The sequence below is a fragment of the Manacus candei genome, unplaced genomic scaffold, assembly GCF_025592945.1.
Source record: "Manacus candei isolate 608988 ecotype Guabito, Panama unplaced genomic scaffold, ASM2559294v1 h1tg000103l, whole genome shotgun sequence".
NCBI lineage: Eukaryota > Metazoa > Chordata > Aves > Passeriformes > Pipridae > Manacus > Manacus candei.
Genome location: NW_026138151.1, coordinates 2,884,067 through 2,911,875, shown reverse-complemented (window position 1 = coordinate 2,911,875; position 27,809 = coordinate 2,884,067). Strand labels below are relative to the sequence as shown.

The window sequence follows — 27,809 nt, the reverse complement described above, 5'->3', positions numbered from 1 at the left end:
ACCCATATGCACTGCTTTTCAGTGCTGTCTTCTCCAAATGCCAAGGAATTACATTACATGCAGAACTAAAAAGAACTGATTGGATTTTGGACCAAGATGCAAAATGTAATCTCTGCATGCTATTATTCAGAAGAAATTGAGAAAATATTCTTATTCCTTTCTTTTTAAATGAGTTCTCAGAAAGGCTAGATAACCTTTTCCTATGTAATTGTGGTATACTAGGAAAGAAGCTCTTTATCTCTGAATCAGAACTGTATGGAGAAATAATTCTGTGTTTCTTTCAGGCAATAAAAATAGCTATAATATTTACCAAGCATGAAAGAAGAGGGCAAAATAAATAAATAAAAGCACGGTGTTATGGTGTGAACTGCCTGCTCTCACAAGTTAACCAGGGCGTGATCAGCTCTCAGTGTAACACCCCAAAAGCACTGGGTGATGCAGCAGTGCCCTCTCCTCCGGGGTGTTACACAGGGAAAAAGGAAGGCAAGAGCTTTCAGATTTAAACCAAGCTGCAGGATGGTCCATCAGCCAACAGCAGTGCCAACAATCCCATTCACACCCACGGCTGCCTGGCAAATTCCACTGCCAGTAAAGACTTTTCCTCCACATCTCTAAGTTTGTGCATAACTTTTCTTCCCACCTTGACAAGTGATGCATCCCATTGAGCACAGGCAGGAATTTGCTCAGCCTGGGAGCTGCTAACACAATATATATTTGCAAGCTCACAGATTTGAGGATTCACCTTCCTGATCTGCTGTAAACTCCCCACTCTGGGATGTGTTTGCCTTCCTTTACCCCGACTGTACACACCTGCTTAACAGCCTCACTGACAGGGAAGGTGTTTTGGTCAAATATTATCCATTCCACTGCTATCACAGACCCCAAATATAACACCAGCAGGCAACAGTAATTCTGCTCACTTGAATTAACTGAAAAACGTAGCAATTACAGTCTTTGGACCCTGAAAATTAAGGAAGCATTGACATGGAAAGAGAGTAAAACTTACAGCAAAAAATAAGTTTATCATTTCTTAAACAGCAGCAACTTTTTGTTCCCCAAAAGTACCCATACACTTTTTCTACTATTACTGTTACAGCTAACTGTGGGCTACTCCTCACAGAAACACTTTGCTATTACCTACAGCCTTCTCTGCACAGAGAAGACCATGTGTTTGTTTCCCCACATAACAGTCTTAAGCCTCAGAAATGCAAAAGCTGGTCCTCTCAGTTGTCAAAGGTGTCCTTATCTTTACCTCTCAGAAGAATGGAATGTCCAGTGCACAGTGCAAGAATGTAAATTCACCTCCCAGCTGATTTCAGGGGAACCTTCCCACACAGAAAGAGCTCCGGGTGGTTCTTCCCCTTTATCACTGTTGTTTTCACTTAGTCAAAGATGTTTTGTCCTCGTGCTCTTTGTAGGAGGGTTATGCACGACCACAGAACCACCCAGGAACAGTTTATTAGTTTCAGGTTTAGTTGTACCTCCTTCAATGTCTACTTTCCACTCCCAGCTAAGTCCTGGAGTGGTAACTGCATTGGTGAAAACAGTAAAAAAACCCACGGGAAACAAGAAGGAATACACACAGCTCTGAGTCTCACTCCCACAAAGTAAACTCCTTTCCTGACCTGCCTCAATATACAGTTAAAATTTACTAACATCAGAAGGACGAAAAATCATCCTCCCATTATCATCTTCCTTTGACTCAGCTGAGGACCATTACTGCTGGTAAAGTATTTTGGACACGAAAATATCAGCATCTAATACTTAGAAATAATATCCCCTTTCCTACCAATTTTTATTTCTATTAAAGGTACTGCTCATGCTCATTTGAAAAAGTTACTGCTTTTTATTTAACACATGGCTATGTAGGAAGGTTCCAAAACAATGCTGCAGCATAGAGATGGAACACCTGACAGGTGCAAGAGCAGTCAGACATCCCTAAAACAGATCTTGCAAATTTTGGCACAGCAAGATCCATTATGTTGCAAATTTTAAATAGGATTTTCATAAATCTTCAGCTTCAGTGATTGGGAGAGAGACATCAGCCAGCCAAAGACAGACATAAGTCAAAAAATGAGTTGTATCCATATTTCCACCTGCTGGCAGAAAGGATTTACACAGCAGTAGTATGATTCCACAGTGGTTTCAGACTGGAATAAATCCAACAAATCAGTGGAGTTTTTTTGAGTTAAAAAAAGAACACAAAGCAGCATTTATCCTACAGTGTCACTAGCACACAAAGGGTATTACAGCAAGTCTGCTTTTGATAAGGCTGTAACCTCCAGGGCTGAGTCTCCAGGTGTTCTGAGGCAGCAGGGGAAGGAATGACCTGCATCCACCACGTGCTGAACTGCCACAATATGGAACCCACTGTCCACGTTCCCTCAGAACTGAGTGCAGCAAAGCATGACAAAGTGAGCACTACAGCTGGAAGAGGCCCTCTCCAGAGCACTACAGCTCTGCCACAAAAGCCTCCACTGTCTACAAACAGGCAGAATGAACCTCTGTTCTCTGTCACATCGACAACCAGAGAACCTCCAAGCACAGACACCACACTCCCAACCTCACTGAGGTATTTTCCCACCCTGTGCACTCCAGGCTTTCATCTAACACTTTGGGTTCATAGTCAATCACCAGTGGCTTTATCAAGTATATTCCCTGCAAGTTCAATATCCAAGTCCCAAACAGCAGCATGAGATAAAGATTTCATGGAGAGGAGAAGCTGCGTCACCTCTACTGTGAGACTGTTCAGGAGGCACAGAGACAAGTTCTCTAGTTACAAACACCAACCTTCTACAGTCCTGTCACAAAACCTGAGTTGGAACACTGAAATGTCTGCTTTCTCTCCCTTCTGACCTTGATGACACATGTGACAAGGCTGTTTCCAAACATATTTCTAAACTCAGCTCCATAAAAAAAAAAAAACTTCTTGAAAGATCTACTATTGCACTAACACATGCTGGAAAGCATCTCCCCTTAGTGCTGCCCCTGCATCTATAAATACCCAGACAGTGACGTGCAACCATCAAACAAACACAAACTTCCTCCAGGAACCCTGACAATTTTCTCTGTCACCAAATGAAGCGTTGTATCTTTGTGCCAAAACATCATCCTATACATGTATAGAGTAAAACTTGAAAAAAAATACCAGCAACTATTTTCACAAGTGTCTGGTGCCAAGAGGAGGAACACTCCAAACAAGCAGTGCTGTGACCCAGCCCAGCATTACAAATTCAATCTCCTGTCAGCTGTCAGTTCCCCTTCTCTCCAGCTATCTTAAGGAGAAAAAACACTTCAGGAAAGCAGAAGAATTACAACAGGCTATAATTTAATTACAAGAAGGAACATGACAAAGATAATGCCAACAAAAGGATATGCTAATGATCATTTTAATGAGATAAACATGCCCTCATATCCCCAATCAAGAATGCCCAGGATCCATGTTGGCAAGGGCAGGGAGCAGTGGCAAGGAACAAAGTCTCCCTTTTCGCTGATGTGGGCGATGCTAAAGCTGCAACAATCACTGGAATTCCACTCAGGAAGGAGAGGAGGAACAAGTGATGCTTTTAGCTCCTGAAACATAGAAGAGCACGTTTCCCTTCTGTGTCTGAATGCCCTGCTCCAGGGAAACAATCCCTGCCAGAGCTCTCATGGGACAGTGCATCTCCACAGTTGTTCATGCACAACCCTCCAGATGGAGGGAAAATTCAGCTTTAAATCTAAAAATGCAAAGGTGACTGTTTTGTTAGAGTCTAATGCTCTCACTATGTACATATTTTAAGTGCTTACCATAAAGCATGAAAGTTTACAATGGAAGAATAATACCGAATTACAAGAAACCAAGAAAGTAGCAAAAGCCAAATAAAACTGCCTGTCCTCTTTCATTAAGTATACTTTTTAACACCTGAAAAAAAATAGTTAAGAAGTCACCATGGGATGGTGCAGCAGCTAAAACTGACTGCATTTGAATTGCATCTATATCTGTTCTGTAATGTTAATTGAAGAGGATATGGTTCTGGGGGGAGGCTTACTAAGCATCAAGAATTGTAAAGTATTTCCAAGCTAATGCTTTACATTTATTGTTTAATCATTTTCATCATTTAAGTTTCCTTTATCTGCTTGGAAAGGCCTTTAATGGATCTAAATAAAAGGAGAAAATCTGGCTAATATTTATGCCCTGTCAATTCTATTAGATGTTGCTGTAAGAAATGTAAATCAAGAGACTGGGTCTTAAATTTTTATTCACTGTAGTTTTAATAGACCATGCCAATATTACTCCAGTATTGCCAGAGATGTCTCCAAGAACACTGAATGAATACTAAGAAGGCCTACCATGACTCTTGCTATGAAAATACAGATTAAATTCAAAAACTTTTAATCTCCCAATTTGATCCACATGGGGAAATTCCGTGTGGCATGAGGGAATATGCCAGCAAAGATAGGACAGAGGAATTACATCCTATGTTTAACCAGAACACAAACACAGGCAGTCAGATCTTCAGGATCAGAAGTGACATGTTTGTTTTCAGTACTAATGTGTGCAAAGATGTCCAACTCCACTGACAGATACACATCAGCACGTTTCCACATGCATATCCCAAACACAGATTATCAGTCTTTTGGGTCCAGAAAAACACACAAGTTTTGAAGTGTAATGCACTTCAGGTGAAGGAAGTGCTCCCTGAGCCAGGAGGCAGAAAGCAAGGCAGACAAAATGGTGTATCACAGACTTCAGCTACAGGAGTCCATGCCAAGCTTACCCAGCAATTCAGTGGAATTCTGAGTCACACAGCTAAGTGCTTCTGCAGGACATTTTGCCAATAAGCAGCTCACATGAGCCATACCTACACCCTACCAAAAAACCCTGACTGGTTCAGTGATCAGTATTTCAGGAGTTCTGATGCTCCCTGAAGTGAATCGTAGTTTGTTAAACCTGATCAACCCATAAAACACTATTTGCAGCAATACAACCTATCTCTGTTAGTGCACAGGTACCTTCACAGTGAACTGGAGGAAAACAGCCCCAGCCTGCTGCCTGTCACCCCAACTGCTGCAGAGGGCCAGGCTTGCTCCTCCTGCTGGGATCTTTGTTGGGAGGAGACCTGAACCCAGGGAGGAGCACCTTCCAACACCCCAGGGGCTGAGCATCCCCAGGAGCACCTTCCAACACCCCAGGGGCTGAGCATCCCCAGGAGCACCTTCCAACACCCCAGGGGCTGAGCATCCCCAGGAGCACCTTCCAACACCCCAGGGGCTGAGCATCCCCAGGAGCACCTTCCAACACCCCAGGGGCTGAGCATCCCCAGGAGCACCTTCCAACACCCCAGGGGCTGAGCATCCCCAGGAGCACCTTCCAACACCCCAGGGGCTGAGCATCCCCAGGAGCACCTTCCAACACCCCAGGGGCTGAGCATCCCCAGGAGCACCTTCCAACACCCCAGGGGCTGAGCATCCCCAGGAGCACCTTCCAACATCCCAGGGGCTGAGCATCCCCAGGAGCACCTTCCAACACCCCAGGGGCTGAGCTGAGCATCCCCAGGAGCACCTTCCAACATCCCGGGGCTGAGCTGAGCATCCCCAGGAGCACCTTCCAACACCCCAGGGGCTGAGCATCCTGGCCTCACACGGGTGAGCTGAGGGAGCTCAGCTCTCCCACTGCCTGGATCTGCCATCATCAGCAGACCATGCCAGGTCCCAGGCAGCACCAGGGCAAGCTCCTCGTGCTCTCAAACAAGTAACCATTCTGAATCAGCAATCAAGGGATCCCAAATTTCCATCAGAAGCACAAGAAGTTAAATCTGTGCATACTGTATGTAAGAATCCAACATTCCTGTTTAAATCCATTCAACACCACCAAAGGCAGTACAATTGTGTGGATAACAAAGCCAAAACTAGGACTCATCAGCAACTCTGGAAGGCTTGCATGATCATTAACTGAAGACAATCATGCAGACGTAAATTCTCAGGCACACAACACAAAGTCAGACTTGGTTTGTAAACCATGTCATGCAGAGACAATAGTGAACCTTCACATCCAAGATAAATAGACCTGGAGTCAGATAAACAGGATAAAAATAATTTCCAAGAGCTACATATGAAAAAATCCCTAATTAACATCTACGTATAACATACACTACCAGGAGGGGAAATTCCTTTCTAAAATTACTTAGCTCAGACTTGTTTGTGCTGCAAATGTTTATAAACCAAAATGCTATCCTCTGGTAATTTGAGTATTTGGGTCATATCTTGTGCTTCCTGGATGTGACAAAGAATCTTACATGCCTAAGTCTTAATTTAATAAACTTAACTACAGACAATGTTTTAGAAAAACAGCTTACTCACAAAAAATATCAAGCACATTAAGTAGGAGTTTGATTAAGCTACAGTAATCCATCAATTAAGATTAATTCATTGCTCTTGGTCATTCCAGAAAATATGGTAGAAACCCAAAATAAGCAGCCATTAATCTACAAGCAATGAATTAGGGAAAGAAAATTAATTACAAGAAAAAAAGGCGTTCAGAACAGCTAAAAAACTCCCCTTCTGGATGGCTCAGGTCTGAAATCTGGCAGCCCGGAGGAAGTTTCCAATCAAGTCAACAGCATTCTGTACATTACAGGCAAAACTGACCATTTAAATCACACAACCACAGTCCAGGAAATATCCATTCAGTATGCATTTCTGAAAAGGCAGTTATTTTGAATGTTTTTCAAATCATTTCTGGGCAGCCCTGGGCTAGAAGCTTTTATGCCCAAATTGCTTATAACAACATCTTCCTAGAGAAGCTTAAAAGAACCCCATATGACAACTGCATAGCAAATACAGTATCTCACCTTTTGTAATGTTCACCTCTGTAAAAAATAACCTTTTCCTTAAATGACATCCATGAAAATTCCTCTAATAGTATTTAATTAAGCTTTTGCTCAAAGTTGAGAACTAGTACAGCTTTGAAGCCTACATGTATTCAGGAGATGGTTTGATGCTTTCTCTCCAATCTCCAGTCCCTGTTTACACGACCAGTAGTATCTGCAGCAGCAGAATTTAGGCCATCTCTCCCACTACTCCAATAAATATTCATCCTGCAGCTCTCCCTGCCTTGTGGGAAGACAGTGTCTCTTCAGACCTACTCCTACAGACAGTGGAATGAAACACACTGGATGATATAATCAAACAATTCTAGATAACCAATTTTCGTGGTGCAATGGCTTTCAGAGCTGTAGGTATTAAACCAAGCAATATGCTGGCACGACAGAAATGAATACAACTGCCTTCTCCTGCTTAGAAAAGCCCTGCTTTCCACAAACAAGCAGTACAATAGTCACTTAGTTTTCACGCAGCCCCAACTATGGCAGCCTATTGTGAGTGTTTTTGAAAGAAGAGGAAAAGTCCTCACATTCACACAGGATAATGTTACTGCCACTGAAAGCCACAGAAATGCTCCTGCTGATCTCGGGGGGAGTGAGAGCAGCTCCAAACGGCTCCAACTCCGCAGATTTTCCAGCCCGACGTCTACTGCACAAAAATGCAATTTTACTTCATCATTAAAAGCCACAAACCAATAACCAATCAAAATAAACCTAAAATTGCTTTCTAAGTGAGCAGTCTCAGCCAGTGAGTTGCACTCAAAGGAACCAGCCAGCATTCTTCAGGGCTGACAAGCCATAAATTGAAAGCACCATCATTCTGAAAATGTATGGCACTCCTGATTAAGGGTGACACAGCCTTTAAAAGGAGTAGAGAATACCTCACTTCTGAAGTAAGGAATTGGTCTTAGACGTGAACTCTGTAAAAAAAGCCCTTTGGTAATGATAGGACAATGACTGGAGTTTCTTCAGTGTAAAAGGAACAGGAACATGTTCAAAGCTGTACATTCTTTTCCTTCACAAATAAGCTGCAGAATAACAACAGGTTGCTCATGTAATCCCCAAACAGCATCTCCTTTGATTTCCTGCTACCTTTTTTCCTAATTTTGAAAGACTAGTGAGGCTGTCTGGCAAGAGATAACACATCCTAGTTACTATCATTTTATTCCCTTTCACCCCTACAATGATTTTCCTTTGCTCTAAATACTACGAATTTCACCCTAGGATGACTGTTAGAGAGGAAAATTCCCTAAGAAATCTCCCACCTCTTCTGCACTGCTTAGGATATTTGGAAGCAATAACTTTCAGTTTTGCTCATACTATGTAAACTGTACTCCATTCTTTCACCTAAAAATCTACTTTCTCTAAAACAAATTTAAAAGGAGACTAATAAAATAAATGAAAGCTTTTACAAGTTTGAATTATTCAATCAGTTTTATTCATTTAACAAGTACAGCTGTCTTCTGGTTTTAGTCATTTAGAGACCAGCTTTTTTTAATCATGTTCCTTTATCCCAATGTAAATGACTTTTCCTTGTGTAAGAAAACTTCTGTCTGATTAGTTCTGAGGAATGACTTCCCAAATGAGTGGAAGTCATACAAATTAATAAATTGCTTGGTCTTTGATTATGCTGACTGTACTGTTCTGCCAAGGGCCCTGCACTGAAAACAGGGAAGTTATGCTGCAGAAAGCCACTCATCCCACCACACAAGGAGGTAAATAATCACTGGATTTATAACCCAGCTACATTCACAAGCCACAGATTTCTGCACAGAGAGCTCTGAGAAGAACCCCAAGTGCAATGTCTGTCAGTCCAACTGAACACACACCCCAGGGGCTGAGCACAGGCAGCCAGGAGGGGGGAAGCCAGCTCACCTCTTGTCTGAAAGCCACACAGCAGAAGGACAAAGCTTTCTGAAATGGCCCATTTATAAAGTTTTGGAAGCTTTATTATTAGTTACATTACATGCAGTTAATTATTCTACGTTTTCATTATACAGACATTGGTTTTTATATGGTGATTTGCTATTCCAAGCAGACCAATTCAAACTCTTGCATATTTTAGCCATACTCAGCTCAACAGTCCTCCTGTCTGAAAAAAGGCACTGCAGGCTATTACTATAAAATGAATTTAGTCTTTTATCACTTCATTGTTGGCTAAAGAATGACAACTGTGAGACTATCTAAGACAGTAAATAGCAGGACTGATTAAAAAAGGAACAATTTTGCTTTCTAGATTTCACAGACATGATCATGTGTAGTAATGAAAGAAATACAAATATATGTAAGAAATTTTGGCAACTCTTACCACCCTTTCAGGCGAGTTGTTAGGCTCCTTTCCTTGTTCATAAAGCACAACTCAGTTATGGATACCCCTGGAAAACACAAGATACAGATCAAACTCTGAATAGTAATGCTGTAATTAGTGTGACTAATGGCTTGTTGACCTGAGCAATGGGGCAACTCTCTCAACACTTGCCAAACTGCACTGCTACCCCTAGTTCAAAACAGCAAGTCAAGACTTCCATCATTAAGAGTTCCTACTTCCCCCCCCCAAAAAAAAAATCCAAGTTCATGGTAGAATTTCCATCTGGTTTGAACACTCTAGTATGTGGAAGAGTTTCTACTAAAATCTCTGGGTCACAAAATTCAAAAATCATTTGGTTTAATTGTACAGTAACAAGATGCAAAACCAACCAAGATGTTTCTCCTTATTTTCTCTTTGCTTAAATATATTTTTACTTGAAGTTATAAGGAAACCAGAGCACTTTTCATATCAAGTTCACAGTAATACGAAGTTTTAAATCTCAGGGAACAAAAACACCGTCTTGGGCTACGTTCTGCCAAGTTTTAATTAACTTTTCTTTGGGTTTATTTTGACTCCCCAAACCATGCATCTCCAACTGTTTCACCTGCCTTCCTTTCCAAACTAGAAATCCCCACAATTCCATGTGGACACTGCAGGTCACACCTTCAGCAGGGAACACCACGAGCCAGCAGTGCTGGGGTTACAGGAGAGAAGAGAATAAACTTCACCCTGACCCTAAAATCCCCCCTCTTGTAACCCATTCGACATTTGGCTGCCCTATAAAAACCATCTATACTCCCTGGGAGCCCTCACCTCCCATGGTACATTTTATGTTTCATTCCATAATTTACAAGTTGTAAAGCAACACTAAGTCTAACACAATAATTCCAATGACTTGAGGGTGACACTTGACCAAAATTTAGCTAATTAGTAAACAGGATGCTTTATTTATCTTCAACTCTGATAAGTAAATGCTTTTAAGTCCTGCAGAACAAAGGACAAATCTCATCACAACCATGAAACACACGAGCAAGTAGAGCACGTACACGGAAACCCAGCTTGTCACAAAATAAAACTCATTAGAAGGGTCATGTTGTTCCAGAAGCAGCACTGAGAGAGATGGTAAAATCATAAGAAATGTGTTGAATCGGTACAAATCCAACCTCAGGCAAGAATTTTCCTCAAAAGTTTCATTTTTACTAAAAATTCAGACTTTGCCTGATGAGCAGTTCAACACAGAAGTCAGAAGCAAAGTCCTGTCAGTGCTTGCCCTTTTAAAAACTTTGCCAAAGAATAAAAGGAACACACAATTTCCTCTAACCAAAAGAAATGCAAACAGTTATGACAATCAGAAATAATATTAAACAGACATCAGCAGGGTAACACTACATATTAAAAAATGCCACTAGTATCAAGTTTTAAAACACTGCAAGAAATCCTATACAGTCCTTCTAAAGTTATTTTTAATTAAATATGGCAATTCCATGTGAGTCATTTTAAAAGCCTCTACTCTTCAAAAAACTTGAAAAATTATGGCCTATTTTAAATAAATAATCAGTGAGTTTCTTAATGATGACAAAAAAACCCATAAGTTGGCAGCAAGTTGATTTAATTTATGTTTTCAATGTAAACCACAGTATAATTTGAGCTACAAATCTGGATACTCTGCTATCTGTACATGCCTGTAAGACCTAGGAAGAGTGCAGGAAGAAATCATAATTATTTAGAACTCAAATTTACGAATGTTATTAACTTTTTTTATGAACAACATCACTCAAAAAGTATGTTTGATATTCTGGTAATTTCACTTGATTAAAAATTAATCTCTTTTCAGCATCTGAAGATGCTCGTGGGAAGAGAATTTCCAGTGTGTGACCAAACATGCACTGCAAAGAGATCAGAGCAGTGCAAGTCTTGATGAGAACCACCACACACCATTAAAAGAAATCCCTGACTTTTTGCAATGTCGTATTCTTCAAATCCCAGGGGGGATGGATGTAACGTGATTTCGGCTATCTTTGCACAGTACAGATGATTAAACATTAGGTAAGTCAAGCAGCAAATGAAGAGAACAAGCTTTGCAGCCTTCACTCATAACCTTGTTCAAGAAGTTTAGTCTGCCAAGCTCCAGGTCCCCAAAGGTCTGAGCTTCTCAGGAACCAAGCCAACCTTGAAACTGCAGCAGCTGTACAAGTGGAGTTGGATTCTGGACTTTACAAATAAGCATCACGGCTTAACACACAACAGTGAGCAGAGAAGAAGTGATGGAAGAAGCCTCTGCCATGAGCTTGAACAAAGTTCTCTGTGCCAGAGCAGCTGCCAAGCACTAACAAGTGTGTGTTCTCAGTGACTGCAGGCAGGACCAGCAGAATAAGTCCCCTATAAATATTCAGCAGACCCACCATATTAGCAGCTCCAAACATAGCAAAGGGTGAAGGTCTCTGAAAGAGCAGCTCTCAGCATCGTGCAGCCAATTCTGACTGGAACCTTGTGCTGAACCAATGCCAGCTGACAAGGGCACGACCTTCTATTGATGCTGAAAATGATGACTTGGTTCAAAAATTGTTTCGTTTTGCTGCCACAGATTTAACAGCTCAGGTTTTGCCCCCGTGAGATGAGTAAAACATGCTCATTAGGTAACCTGCTTCCACAGAGACAGGATTTCAGACAAAGGCTAAGCACCTTTATTTTAACATTACTAACATGCCTTCAAGGTGCTTTAATGCAGCCCAGCTGCAGAGGTGCAGAGGGAGCAGAGCTCTCCCAGTGCCACCACTGTGCCCAGCACACATTCTCCACAGGAACACTGGTGGAAGTTACGGGTAACATCAAATATGTCAACAAAAAGCACTGAGCAGAAATACAGCTCCAGACACCATCACAGCAACCCTGAGGCTCTCCGAGAATGTGCACAAATAGAAGGAAATAATTTTCGCTTTGTTTATCCACTCTAACAGGCAAGACAATTATGAATTATTGTAACAACTTCTTTCAGCTTGTCCAAAATATTTACTGCCCATTGTTTTCATCTTCCTAGTTACAGACATGCCAATGTCAGACAGTATCTGTTATAATCAACTTGGATTTACTATTCCTACCATCTGTCTTAACTCTAACCAATAAAGAAATACTGAACAAAGAAGGGGATGAGAGGAAGAAGAGAATCAGAATGCCACAAAGATAAGCAGGCAGATATTTGAATGCAAGAACTCTAGAAGCCAAAATGTTCCAGCTGAGCCAACCATGGTTTCCTGCTGGTGTTACCAACATGGTACTGCAGAAAATAATTGCAAATATTACTCACAAAGTACAAAATAGAAACAAACAAGATAACAGAAGAAACATGTATCTACTGACAAAGCTCATTAGCAGATGATATCCAATATAATTCAATATGCTTTCAAGCCACTTGTATAAAGTGACAATGGAAGTGCTTAAATTTAAATAAACCACTTAAAATTCTTTATTTCGCTAAAGGCAGAAGTTTGACCTCAAATGTTCATTTAAATAAATAGAACCAAGTTGGTTAAAAAACAAAAACCGGAGTCTCATAAATGCAGCTGAGGGCTGAGACTGGAAATACTGGAGATAATCTGGCACAAGTCCCCTGCTCAAAGCAGAGTCAACTTGAACAAGTTACTCAAGATTTTTTTTTCCAGTCAGGCTTTGAAAATCTCCAGGAATGTAACCTCCACAATCTCTGGCCAACTTGCTCCAGTTCACCCTTAAGAGTAAATTTTTTCTCAGGTTTTGACTGAAATAAGACTTCCCCACTTGGGACCCACCAGCACATGAGGCTGTGCTGCCTGTTGTGTATTCCTGAGCAGTGCAAGCTGCTTAAAGCCACGAGCTGCAGAAAGGACAATGAGATGTATAACCATGAAATCTATTGCCCGTGCCTGCATGCATTAGTAATCACCAGCATGGCCTCTGGGCCCAATAATGCAGAGCTGGATTCCTTCATCTTCCAGTGACTGCTGAAATCCCCCAGTCACACAAGGACACACAAAACAAGAACACATTTTTTCACTCCTGGGCATTACACCGACTTTAAATCAGTTGGGTTTTGTCTTGTTAATGTACATCCTCAATAGGTTTATTTCAATTTCACAGGATCAAGGATATTTTAAATAATTAGTTTCTCAGAAAATTCACTATTAACACTCCTTGCCTCACATACTATGTGCAAAAACCAGTTCTTGTGAGGTGGACCTGGCAGGAACCCGTATGAACTCAATGCTCTTGAGATTTCCATCAGAAACCAGTCACTTGATTTCATAGGAAATGACAAGAATGCACAAGCATATTTTTTGTTCTCTGTTACAGAAGTCTCAAGTGACATTTGCTGTAAGAAGGACAATGTTAATGGCCACTGAAATGTCAAAGGTTTCCCAAGGAAAAGTCAATCCTGGTCATGCTTTCCCCCTTAAAACATGGGAGTAATTCAGGTGTATTGAGTGAAACTACACCTGTGTCAGGAAGAGGGAAACAAATACCAGGCATTAATCTCTGGTACTAAAACTGGGCAACTGGTATCTTTGTGGATAATTCCTTTGTGGTTTTATATTCTGTAGAAGAAGATGCCTTGAGGGATTTCTTCTCCCCAACAGAATTTTCCAACTTGCTGTTTCACATCAGTGCAGCTACTGAAGTAACTTATTTTAGAGTACAAGTCTGATAATTAAGTCAGCCTATTTCAGGGTCTTCCCCCTCCCCCAGGCTTCTTCATTACAGCTATTTTCATTCTGGACTCTCAACACACTGCGTGCACCTGTAATCTGTATCTACATTGTATTAGTAGGATCCTCCTAATTAGATTTAATTTCTTCAAGTGAGGAAAAAAAGTGACATGCTAAGCCTGCCAGTTCTTTGAAGAATGTCCTAGAAGGTCAAATGGTGTGTCTAGAAGGGCTTTGTGATCCCTTTGACACAACTGAGATAAGGTTGGTCAACATTTCAGATGCCTTCAGTAATGAAAAGCAAAGTAACTGGTATTGATTCCCTTCACATCAATCTCAAAGTGGTAAACAAAATAATTATATCCTCTGTATAGCAGTCTCATGGGTACATGCAGATACTTAATAGATTACAGACAGAAGAAAGCTCATTTAAATCACACATGATGTAAAATTCTAGTTTTCTTAACTGAGCTACTATGTAGACACTAAAGTTTCCAAAATCCCTATATCCCTTATCCTGACAAATTCAACCAAAATCAAAAACTCTCTGAAGATGAGCACAGTACTCTTCCTACAGATTACAGCTCCATAGTTCTAATTCTGAAACAACAGCTCTGTCCTTTAACAGAAATACCTGCAATACTGTTTTGAAGCTTTTATAATTCTAAAATATGTCGGTTTAATTCTTCAAAGCAAAAATTATTTAAAAGAATTAAAAACTCACTCCTGTGTGAGACCAGCTGCATTCCCCTAGACTTCAACTTCTTTTCCCATTAAATAGTTCTGTTTATCCTGTAATTCTTATTATACTTTTCCCTCCTTTTGGGGCATCATGACAAACTACAGCTGAGATTACTTTAAGTAATAACAGGCTAATAATGAAGGGCTCTGAGGGTCTGGTTCTGGTGGAAGCACACAGAACAACCCTCCCCACACCATCTCTGGCTCGCAGCCTCCTCTCCCCAACTGCATCACTGCGACAGACACATCTGCATTTGGCACCTCTTTAGTTCTCTCAGCCCCAGGATCTGGAGCCAATTTGTTTGGCTAAACACTGCACCTGCAAAATGCAGCAGTATTTGCTCATTAAGGCACAGGTAGCAAGCCTGTAGCACAAAAAACAAAACAAATAAGAAGCCAACACCTTGTCCTATTCATGGTTAAAATGCCTAACACCAATTATAGCAGTTCTCTCGGCCCAACTGAGTGTTTTCTCAAGGTAATACTACAGAGAAAGGTTGCTGAATTTTAACAAGACTCACTGTAGTTATTGAAATATTGATACATAAAATGAGGTAACAAATTACAGAATCTGTACCTTTGGTTTCCATAAAAAGGAAATTTCTTTGTATTGCTCCCCTGCCTTGGATGTATCTTTCACTAATTTTATAACATTTAACTTGTGAAACTTCCAAGTTCTTCCTATTCCTTTGTGGCACAGAGAAAAAGCTTCTACTTATTTTCTATATTCAGATGGACAATGCAAAGCAAATTCCTCATTCAGGACACAAAGAGTTAATCTGAGAGAAAAGGAGAGAATACAAGGTCAAAACAATATGGCAAAGGAAAACATCTTGTAGGACAGGGTCTAAGACAGTTCTACTGGCCAGTGTTAAGGTTACCAACATCACTACCCTCCTACAGAGAGGGAAATGAGAAGAATTTGCTAAATATAGCTAGAACTGTTTGGAAGGATGCCTATCCTTATTTGTGCATTCATCTGTTTAATTGTGGGCAATATAGTCCACTAGACAGCCTGAGGCAAGTGTGCATGTTCAATATTCCCTGAATTATACAATTTCAACTGCAGACTGGACTTCATTACAGAGTTTACAGTAGTATAAATGAAAACTTTGTATTTTGAAACTCAAGCTTGGGAATGTACTAAATGCCTTCAAGACTATGTGCAATTTTAAACAAGAATGGTGAGAAAGGCCACACAATTCTTGTGTTTGCTGTATGACCTCAAATCCAAATGTATACAAATATAATTTATATGTATTATCTCCTGATCATTTAAATGTAAATGCTTGCCTTTGCATTGTGAAGAGACTAACCTTCATACAATCAATAATATTTTGAATTTATGTTCATTTTCTATTTAAAAAACACTAACAAGAACTTTGTCATTGGGCTGTATATAAGTTACATTAGCTCTTCCTGGAGAGGAAAGTGAATATAATAAACTTCAGTTCTGTTTAATATTAGGCCTTCAGCACCTTAAAAATTAAAGTTCTTGAAATTCAGAATTATCATCCTGCTTCTCTGCTTCAAAACAGTGGCAAGTGGTTTGTGGCACCATAACTGAAAGGAGGGGGTTATTTCCTTGAACAGACAGATGAGCACGGGCTGGGACTCAGAAATCACCCTCAGCACAATAAATAGGCTGTAAAAGCTGAAGGCTGTTTGTCATCTACAAGAACACACCACAGTGAAACATCAGTAAAAAACTGTGGCAACCTATGAAGGCCTGGAACTTATGGATTATACAATTCCATCGTCAGAGCACATTAAACCCAGCATCTTCCCCTGCACCTCTGAAATCCTGCCTCAGGAGAGGAACACCAGCTCTGCCTCCCATTACTGCCAGCCTGCAGTAAGGAAGTGCCTTGGTCCTGAATCAGAACCCACAGCAATTTAGCAAGTGCTATTTCTGCTTGTAGTAAAATCTTCAATATATAATTTACATCTTGATATGTCATCATTTCTTGGTATTTAACTTAGTAACAGCTTCTCTAAAGCAGAGATTTTATTACATAAATTATGGAAGTAGCAGCCTGGGTATAGTGCAGACAGCATAAATTTCTGAATCAATACAAAATATGTCCCTGGCAGTAGTTGTTATTCTATGCAGGTGTGTTATTGATTACAGCCATAATGGTCTCACTTTAGCTGCCATCAATAACTCACTACTTGTATTGTCACACTGAATTAAAAAAGAACCAGTCTAAAAATATGAGAAGTTATACCAGCATGGCACGACCCAGCCTGTGGTGCAAAGAAGCAGAACACTGCCAGTTTAACTCAGAATTCATGTTTGCAACCTCACCTGACATTACGTTGATAAAATAAAGGCAAATGTGATATTTATTCAGGCAGAAGAATATATGTTCTTAAACGTTCTGGAAAACTCTTAAATTTATGGCTACTGCATACAATAAAACTGTTTTCAATACCTTGGGACCATTATTAGGATACAGGTTATTGACATTTATTGATCAACATGGCTGAAGCTCCCTTGCATCAGATTAAGAATCGCAGAAGGAATGTTAGATTATTTCATTTTTTAAACAGAGTTCATTTATAAAACAAAACTTGACAGCAATATACAACAGTAACACACAACAGCAGAATACTAACCACAAGCCAAATGTTTGTGGAGTATCAAAAAGTTAAATATAGATAAAAGGTATTACCACAATTGTATGAAAGACTCTTAATATATAGTATAATGGGCATTTTTCTTTTAAATATTTCAGATTAGATACACAGCAAAAGAACACTCATTTTCACTGGCCTATCAAAATGCAGAAACAGACACAGACACGAGAAATAAAAGACTTATACTCCCAGTAATCTGATCTTTGTGCCACTTTAACCTTCTACAGAAGACTACCAAAATATTAAGATTATACATCAAATATCAAAATAATAATAATAATAATAATAATAATAATAATAATAAAAGTGTCTACATGATACTTTGTATTCTGTACATACATAAGTAACAGTACTCAAAGAAAATCTACACCATTTTAAAGGAGCACTGGTTTTGTGAGACACTTCCATTGCATTTCCTATGTACCTGCTCTGGACTCCAGAGGGATTCTCCTTGAAAAGCCAAATAAAACACCCAACACCCCAAGGCATGCTCATGCCCACCCTTCTCTCCATATGCACTCTGGGTATAAGGCTTCCCTCTCTTTCCCAAAAAACAGCCAAGAAACTCTTGCAGCAGCAAGCTTATAGATTGCACCAGACTGCCATGATGGCAACACCCATCCCAGGAAACTCAACCAACAGCAACAGAGCTCTCTGGAAGATCTGACAACTTCACCAAGTGACCAAAGTTATTTTCCCCCTTCAGCCTCATACAACGAACTTCACAGGTGAAGGGCACAAACAGTTGTCTATAAAGAAAACTCAACCCATCAATGAGCAAGTTCTCCAGAGTGTTGATGTACAAATAACATGAACAATCATCACACTGTCTCACCTCCAGCACCTGGAATGTCCCATTCCAGAAGCCAGCCCCCAGACACTACCTCATGTGGTGCTCAGTAGAGACAGAGGCTCCCTCAAAGTGCCAGATAAAACACTGGATTCACCCTCACCGACTGAAGCAGCCTCCAGAGGAGTCCATCTCCATGCACTGCTCTTATCTGCAGCCAGAAGGGTCTGCCCTTCCTCATCAGGCACCCACTGATGTGCCTGATGTTATTGTAGCTACCCCAACTCCAGTGTCACACCTCATTCTCCTTCCCCAAGACAGACCACACTTTATCAACCATATTTGAAGCAATTCTGCAATTTGCTTTCCTCTGAGGAACCTCTGCAAGCTTTGCTACTCTGCACACTGTTAAAACTATTATTATTTTTCCATTTAAGACCCACAAAGAAAAGCCTACCCAATATCACCATATACATTCAGCTCTCATCAAGTTGTGAATCCAGTAGCCATGGACACTGTTGATTAGTCAAACATTGCATTACAGTTTCTCAGCCACAGTATAAACCAGTCAAAGTCTGTGCCATCACTTCTGTCACCATTCTGAATGGCAGTTACTTAAAATTTTATAGGGAACTGCTTACTGTAATGAGAGGGTTCTGTGGAGGGATTCCAACTCATGGGTAGAACTTACACCACTAGAGCAGATGAAGAACATGCAATTAAATTACTGGAAACACTAATGGTACTTTCATTAACTGAATTGATCTACATTCATTGCAATAAAGAAAACACTCTCACACCAACAAGTTAAGGTGCCCTTTTTCTCAAAAAAAAAAAAAAAACATGATAATTTTTTATTATATTAAGAGAAGAAAATAACCAAACTTAGAAAAGAGGCATATGTGATACACAAAGCCCAGATCCTGTAAAGCTGATTTTTTGCTGGCCAGCACTCCAAATTAAGCTACAGCTCGCACCTCAAAGTCAGTCAGTACCACTGCACCTCTAAGAATTCTTACAGGAATTACTCCATTAGACAAGTAGAACAATTTCCAATTAAGAATGCACATCCTGATGTCAATCCCCTGAGAAGCCCACTTTCAAGGATAACTGTGCAAAGAAAGCACTGATGCCTAATTCTAAAATCCCAAATTATTAAATTCTCAAAGAAATAAGGAAAATAATGAATATTTTTCATTTACCATAACTACACAATGTCAGGACCTGCCCCAAAGCGATTTACTCACTTCTTCCCTCTCCCTTGCTTGCAGTGTTTAAGCTGTAACTCTTCAGTGATGCATTTCAGAAGAAACACTTCACAACTCTTAAATAATCCATAAGGAGCTAAACAGTACCTGTTCTGGAGGACAAAGGCCTGGTGGTAAGGCACTGGACTTCAAGCTTTCAGTGGCTTATAATAGCCATAACAAGGCAAACAAAATAAATAACAAAAATGAAACTGGAAAAGATACCTTGACATTGTCCTTTCAACCTCCAGCCAACCTGAGATGTCATGTAAGCACTGAAGCAGCAAAGAGATGATGCTGCTTAGAGAGCAAAATCTCCATTTCTCCCTGACCTACAAATCAGAAGCTAACAGATCAGAGGTGCACTGGTGTAGATCCCCAGAGTATCTCATGGAAACCCTGTTGCAGCTTCTGAACCAAAATGCATGTGCTCGAGATGCACAAAAAACACAACTATAAATAACACCAGCTGAAGCATGCACAGAAGATTCTGACAACCCAGTCAAGGACCTTATGGAACAGAATTCCCAAACTGTCTAAGAAAGCCATGGTATCTGAAGAGATGAAACACACTGCATGGAGCTGAGAAACAGAAAGGTCTTCCCTGGGCAATATCAACTGCAGAGTGAGGCAGAGAGCACAACCCTGCCCACGTGTTCTTAATGCACCTCAGTACCCTGGAATATTGCCACCAGCAGGATCCCCACCACACAATGCTGGCTGAGAATTACTTTCTTGGGCCACTCAGGCTGGAATCTGTGATCCCAATATTACAATTTTGCTCTTCCTAAAGGTACTCTATAGTCAGAAATCACTCATCTCATGGTAATTGGTATCAGCTGATTACAGAGGATTAACACTTGCACAATCAGACAAAGATATCCTTCACAAAGAGGTTTTTGGAGACAGAACTGCATATACTCAGGCTCACAGGTTTTCCACAGCGTACTTTTTGCTAACAAACATCGTACATCTCGTGCCAAATGTGTACAATTGAGAAAACACAGATTTAGGTATCTACACAAGTACCCACTGATCAGTTGTTTTCCAGGCTAACTCCTCAGAGGGCCTGATTTTGAAAGATATGGTCAGGCAGATCCCTTGACTTCACTGTGGCCAGCTTCTTGTAACAAACTCTAGCTGGCTCTTACTTGGTTGGAACCAGTAACATTTCCACCAGTTTTATCTAGATTGGACAAAAACCACAGAACTACAAAGCAAAAGATAAGGACATAAACAGTTTGAACTTTTACAGAATTGGATGAATTACCACTTTAAAAAAAAAAAAAAAACCAAAAACACATCAATAAAGCCAATCACTTCAGGGGTATAACAGTGCCTTAGTTAAGATCCACTATTTCCAGAAAGAAGCACTTGTTCCAACAGTGGCAACAGTAATGACAACTACTGTAAGAAAATATATGTTTTTTGTAGGAATGAGGAGTGACTAGATGTGAGCTTCATTAACTAAACTGTTCTCTACAAGAGACTAGAATACTTAAAAATGCCACCCATATATACATTCCTATTGGGTCTCTCACACATTTTTTTTATCCCCATGATTAACTGATATTCCAAGAAAGGCATTTATTTTGGTGGGTCAAAATGTCGAACTACCCTGAAACACAGCAGCAATTGATGACTAAAACATTATTTTATTTGATCAATGTGTATAAACTAATGAGTCATAGATGCTGTCCAGTTACTACTCAATGATTAGCCATTTACAGACTACACACCAAATGCTACTTCTTGAAAATGTGACTGCCAGACGGTTGATTGTCAGGCTTTCAAAAGATTGGACATTACTAAATTGAGCTGTCTGTTCTTAGAATGTTGCACAAAACCAGCTACAAAAAGAAGTGGTCTCTCTAGAATTAGTTATTTGTCTTACATACTATGCAACACAAACATGACCCAAGCTAATGAAGAAGATGCAGACCCCCAGAACCTCAGCAGACAGCACCAGAAGCAGCTGTACAGATTGTTTTGGACCGCCTCAGAAATGAAGAAACAAGGAACAAAACACTTGCACAGCAGTTTTTTTGTTTGGGTTTTACATGAGCTATCTGAACGAAATGAAACCCAATTCATTACGTAAGTTGGTTGCTATTTTTCCAGATGCTCAGGTGGCTAACCACCTCTCTCCAGCACACAGGCAGACCACATCCTACCTGCAATTTAAGAGACTACTTCAAGACCTCCCTGTTCTTACTTTAATGCTTAAACACTGATGATATTGCCAATGTCCTTTCCTGAAGAGAATGTGCTTGTCAAGTTATATGTATACTCTGAATGTCTTGTATTATGGAAAGAATACTTTTTCTAAAAAAATGAGGGTCTTAATCTTAACAGAAATCTCACTGCTAATTCCCAAGTGACACACATTAAGTCTGAATAAGGTAACTGCATGCAACACATCTTAAATTCCTTCCCTATTCATACTGGTGTAACCCTGGAGTTGGCCCTTTCCTCCTTATTCTGTAGAAGCAGACAAGAAAGTAAAAAATTTGACCTAAACTTTCTGATTTGAAGATTACACTGTGATGGCCACAGGATACCCTCACAAGATAAGCCATACTCTGGTTAAACTGGAAAGACATAAACTAAATGTAATCTCACACCTAGCTGCAAGAGCATTTGTTTACAGTGTTTGTGTCAATGACTTATACTCACACAATAAAATATTTAGAGCAACAAACCATAAACCTGGCAGCACAAGAACTCTAACAGGTTTTCCTTGCAGTCTATCAATTCTGACACTACCCAAGATCCACCAGAAGCACTGCAGAAATAACGTGTTGCATTACATAAAATCAAATACAGAAGCTCAGTTTTATATAACTGTAATATGCATACATATGGTCTTCAGGACAAGATATCTTCTCTAAACTGCAGTTCGTACAAAATTCCAACTATAAGCAAAAGATAGCAATTTTGCCATTTCTAGTGCAGTATCTTAAACTCAATATAATGGTAATCTCTCTCTATTTGTAGCTCTCACTGGTTCTTCCAGAATTAAAGACTTGCTGAAACTGAAATCCATTGCAGATTTTGAATTAATAAGTGAACGTCAGAGAAGACACCAGTTTCATCTATTTTAGCCGAATAGTAGGTCAAAACTATGATCACATTAATTGGAATTCAGTTATTTTTCTTGACAGCAACTATGGCATAAAAATAAAATCAAAGTCAACTTTGTAAAGATCGTCAATGTCAAATAAAATACATTCTGTGCATCTCTGAACAACACACAAGGATAAATCATGCAGTGAAACTATGCAGTCAAACTATTGTTCTTCCAAACCTTGCCTTCCCAGAACATTCCTTTAGCCAAGCAATGGGAAGATAAACCCATTTGCCTAATGGAGCATATAATTTAAATATTTCAGACAAGCATTAACAGAGATATTGCTTAAAATAGATTTCACAGCCATCCATCCAAATCTATTGTATGATGAAGATCCAGTATAGTTCACAACTTATTTTTCCTATACAAACTCTAAACTCTCCAGCCCTTGCAGCTACTTTAGTCACCAGGTATACTCTGTATTACTTTATTACAATCTTTTTTCCAAAGTAAATTTAATATGAAGCTGCAATTTTCCTCTTTGGCAGTGCCTTGCAACATTTCTAAACCCACTAAAATTTCAGATTTTACTACTGCACCATGCAGTCCTGCACAATTCTGTAAACAAAATACACTGGAATTTATGGAACCTTAAAGGGATAGTGTACTTCATACAGACTGCAGTATCCCATCCACAGGAAGATGCAATCAGCCAATGTCAATATTCTGTCATTTAGAGTCATAGTTTTTTACCATAAAACATTCCCATTAATACAAAAGAGTAGGGTTGGGTTTTCCCCCCAAACTTCTATCTAGGGTTTAAGCTATTAATATGATAACAGGTCTTCACTTGATAAAAAAATCTGCTTATGCTTTTTTCTTTCAACACGCTATGAATCGCATTTTGTATTGTGACCTACCTAAAGCACAACAGTAGCTCGTAACAAGCAAAGTGCATGCTAACAAGAATTCCCCCTTCCACATACACAAACAAGTACCTACATGAAAAAAACAGAGAAAGGGAAAAAGACAGTCTTTACTATTTATGTACTAGGAGTGAGCATTTCAAAGAGTTGATCAACTTCCACAAACGTCAGATTTCAACCGTGTACCTCAACACTGCAGCAAAAGCGAAAAGTAAAAAATAACCCCAACTCGGGCTTTTAAGTCTGTAATGGATTTCACCCATGTGAAAAAACCAGGTTAGTTTTGTCTGGTCTTTGCTACAGAGTCATCTCCTATGCACGCCACAAATAACCCGAGCGATGACTTCCCTGCAGGACAAGAGCTGCCCATCATATTGCAGGATTATCACAATGTTGGTTTGTTTAGGGGCTGCCCGTGTGTGTGCGGCTTGCGTATGTAATTCAGGCATTCGCTCACATCAACTCCTCGTTGCGTATCTCACAATAAACTGATGGACGCTGCTGAACCTGAACCACCAACCTTTAGCGAACAAAGAAGTCTAAGCCCCAAAACGTGATGCAAAATCACCTCAAAAACCTAGTACACCCCGCAAGAGCCTCTCACCGAAAATAGCCCGGCAAGCTCATTCATTCTTCCCGACCCAGCGATCCGCTCACCATCTCCTCCGTCTTCTCTTATCTCTCTGCCCTCCGCTTATTTTCCTCGCTGCTGCTGCTGGATTCAAGGAGGCGGTGTACCAAAAAAAAAATTAAAAAAAAAAAAATAAAAAGGGGGGAAAAAAAGGCGAAGTGTTCCCCGCAGCAGCGGGCAGCCGCTGGGCAGCAGGGCAGCCGCTGGGCAGCAGGGCAGCCGCTGGGCAGCAGGGCAGCCCCGGCGCTGTGTCAGCCCCGCCGCTCCGCTCCCGCCGCTCCGCCCGCCCCCCGCGCGGTCCCCGGGAGAGCGCCCGGGCTGCACCAGCTCCGCCCGCCCGCTCACCGCCGACACCGCCGAGGAGTCGCAGCCGGGCTGATTTTCCCCTCCCACCTCCACATTCCTATTTACAAAGGGTATCCAAGACCATCTTTATCCAACGGGGGGCTGGGGGGGGGGTAGTTGAGGGAGGGGGAGGTGGAAGCGATCATTAACCCTTTTCTTGCGTTTACCTTTTGCTACTGGGATTTTTTTGCTCCGGTTTTGGAGCGCACGGGGGAATCCCCCTTTCTCTACAGAGCACATGGACTCGCTGCCATCGGGCCCCGCCGGGTCCGCGCTCCCGCAGCGCGGCTTGGCCGCTCGCCACCCCTGGAGCGGCACAGCCCTCCCCTAAAAAAGGTCCAAGGGCACGGCCGAAAAACGCACACCCTCCCTAAACCACCGCCGGGGAAACAAGGGGAGAGGAGCACCCAGCGCGGGCAGGCCGTGAGGGCAGGGCCTGCCCCACTCCGCTGTTTTTAAGCGGGGCGCTCGCGCTGCCCAGCGCTCACACCTGGGGGAGCGGCGCACCCTGCGCGCCCCGCCCGCCCCCGCGCGCCAACCGGCCCCGCCAATTCCCCATTGGCCGCTCGGCCGCGCTCGCGCCCGGCAACCGCGGCCCCATTGGTGCGGCCCCGCCCTCGCCGCCGCGCCATTGGCCGGCAGGGCTGTCCGTCAGGGAGCCGGGCGGCTCCGCCCCTCGGCGGGCGGGGGAGCGGCCGCGGCGCCGCGCGGGAGCAGGGCCGGGGTGGGCACGGGGCATCGCGGGGCCGGGGCTCGGCCCTGCCCTCACGGCACAGCCGGGCTCGGGACACGGCCGGGCTCGGGACACGGCCCGGCCCTCGGGGCGCTGCCGCTGCGCGCTCGGCAGGAGCGGCAGGGACCATTGTGTCACCTCCCGGGATGGGTGCGCGCTCCCGCTCTGCCGGCCCGCAGCGCTGAGCCCCGCGCTGCGCAGCGCTGCGAGGGGTCTCTGCGCTCGGGAACTCGCCGGTGCCTCGCCCAGCTGCCCGCGGGGGGATCCGGGCCCAGCCGGTGTCCCAAGGGCTGTGGCAGCGGGCCCGCCTGGTGCGGCGCAGCCAGGGGATGCTGGCACGCGATCCGCGTGCGTTTGTCCAGCCTGACCTTCTCGCCGTTTGCAGTGGTCTGTGCAATGCGGTCGTCGCCTTCTCTTTGATAACCTAAATGCCTTGAGCCTTCCATGCCCTTATTTTATATCTTGTTATCTATCCCCTTCATTAATGTTCCTCCTTCGAATCATTTCCTGTGGTTTCCCCCCTCCCTAACCGTGGGTGCCAGAAATGTTTTAGCGTTCCAGTGTCACTGTGCTGTGGACAAAGGCAGTGTCACTCCCTTGTCTCCTCTACATGTCTGTATTTTATACGTTAAGTGATTAGTTTAGTCCAATTTACCACAGTATTACCCTAAGAGATCACATTGAAATATTTATATATAGTAACAGCTAAATTATCTTCTGAAGTACTTTTTGCCGAGGCAGCCCCCATCACTGCATTCTTTATTTCCATGTGTTTCCTCACGTTTTCTGATATTAAAAATGCAATTTATTGGACTGGCATGATTTAATTGGGCATATCAGATGATTTTGTAACCAATCGGCCATGTGAATTATCCACTCATCTGCTAAGCTACAGATTTTACTAGTAAAGATCTTGCCTCATCCAGGCAATTGATAAAGATACCAAATCGGATCAGAGCAAGAACTCATCTCTAGAATACTCTGTCTGGGTCCCTGTTGTCTCCTCTTCACAACCAGTTTTTGAGAGATCTCTCATGGCAAAGATACTTAATCCATCTAAGGAGTGTTCTATGCACTCCAAACGACGTGCATTCCAGCACATAAAGAACAAGGTTTAAACAGATGTCAGGACTATTTCTCTTTTCGTTTTTGAGATTTACTCAGGACAGTTCTACAAGGTTTTCACTAAGCTTCTGCTTGTTTTTCAGCTTTCTCCAAGACAGATTCTAACCTGACAGCCAGTACTACTCTCTTCATTAAAATAAAGTGGACACAGAGTCACAGCCTGCTTGGGATGAGAGTATTCAAGTTTGACAAACAATGGGAGCTATACACAGATCCCCTAGAACAGGGTCTAAAAGGGACAACAATAACCAAGCTGTTTTAGGCAGAACAAAAAGTAGACACAAGAATAGAAGGAAGAGTCTGAATGGCCACCAAAACCAGTATTCACAAGTCCTTTCAGCGGACTGTTTTTGTGAAACCTCTTAAAAGGCTTTTTAAATTACTCTAAGGTTATTCTAACTTCCCATATGTATTAAAAATAACAAAAAAGTCATTAAAAACCACCATTAAGTTTAAAGCTTATGGACAATTTTTCTTCCCATGGACATTGCTGCTACTGAAAATATGCAGATTTATCATCTGAGGATTTTTAATGGGTATCAAGCATAGAAGGTAAATAATCTTTGGTCACAGTGATGAGTCTATAGTTGGAGCCTCAAACAGAGTGATAGAAAGAACAATACATTACAATTAATGTGCATGCATTTTACCTATTTCAATGTAATGGAGATTTGTATAATTTGTCTACTTATTCATCAGATGACTTTGGAATAGCGACTCTGTGCCTGAAAGCATAAATACATTTTAGGTTTATATGTATCAAGGTAATAACTACAATCTATTATTGCATTTCAGAAGCAATAGTAGAAAGAATGATGATCATATACTCACCCAGTAATTTTCATCAGCAGATCTCAACAGACCTTGTGAAGGTCAATGTGATCATCCCACTGATGATGATGGAGAAAGAAAGCACTGAGATGAACTTGCTCAATGTCATGTGCCAGAGCAGTGGTAAAGCTGACACTTGGCTTCAGGTTTTTGGCATCCAGGATGAAAGGTTTTGCTTCGCAAGCCACGTTACACATCCATATACCCCCGGGAGTTCTTTTAATTAGTGTTCTTTTGTGTGCTGTGTTTATCAGTGTTAGAACCTAGAAGAGCACTCAAGGCTTTTATGGTGTTTCCTTATAGGCTTCACCATAAGAGATTTTGTAATTTACAGTGTTCCACTGAAACCCTCTATTGCCACCTGTGAAGAAAAAATCAGAAATTTTCAGGTCTTGTTTGAAAAACCCACAAGTAAATTAATATTTAATTCTGACAAAAAAGTGGCACAGATCCAATCTCAGCCTAAATCTGCAGATCTAGGTAAAATTACTAAATGTTTGATTATCAGTTCTGATCGTGCTGTGCTTAATAACTTGACATTGTCACTTGTAGCAAATTTGACATTGTCACTTGTATTTTCCTCAATCCTCAGGAAAACTGTCCTGGCTGGAATTTAGCCCATTGCAAGCTCAGAGCTCAGTGACTTTGGGGCCGTCCTGGAAGTGGAGTCTGTGCTGAAGGTGGTCATGGGAACAGCAGTCCACAGAGCAGCCTTGATCTAGAAGGGTCAGGAGCTACGAACTGGCTTGTTCTAGAGGGGCTGGGAGTTACTTCCAAACTCGCCAAGTGTCAACAGTCCAGTCCTGGTGTATCCGTCCTCGGAGGTGTGACCCTGTGCACCTCAGATCAAGCATTTTTGGTTGTTATTTCACACCTTCAT

At 41.6% G+C, this 27,809-nt stretch overlaps 1 protein-coding gene across 1 annotated transcript in view; it reads right to left on the bottom strand.

The window, feature by feature from the left end:
• The window catches only part of ARVCF (ARVCF delta catenin family member), a 238,427-nt gene extending 214,296 nt beyond the window's left edge, over window positions 1–24,131 (bottom strand). Inside the window, exons 1-2 of the mRNA XM_051769102.1 lie at window positions 23,922–24,131; window positions 9,172–9,238 (exon numbers count right to left, since the gene is read on the bottom strand). The gene's annotated coding sequence lies outside the window, so the exon portion shown is untranslated. The remainder of the gene's footprint in view (window positions 1–9,171; window positions 9,239–23,921) is intronic.
• Between the last annotated feature and the right edge of the window lie 3,678 nt (window positions 24,132–27,809).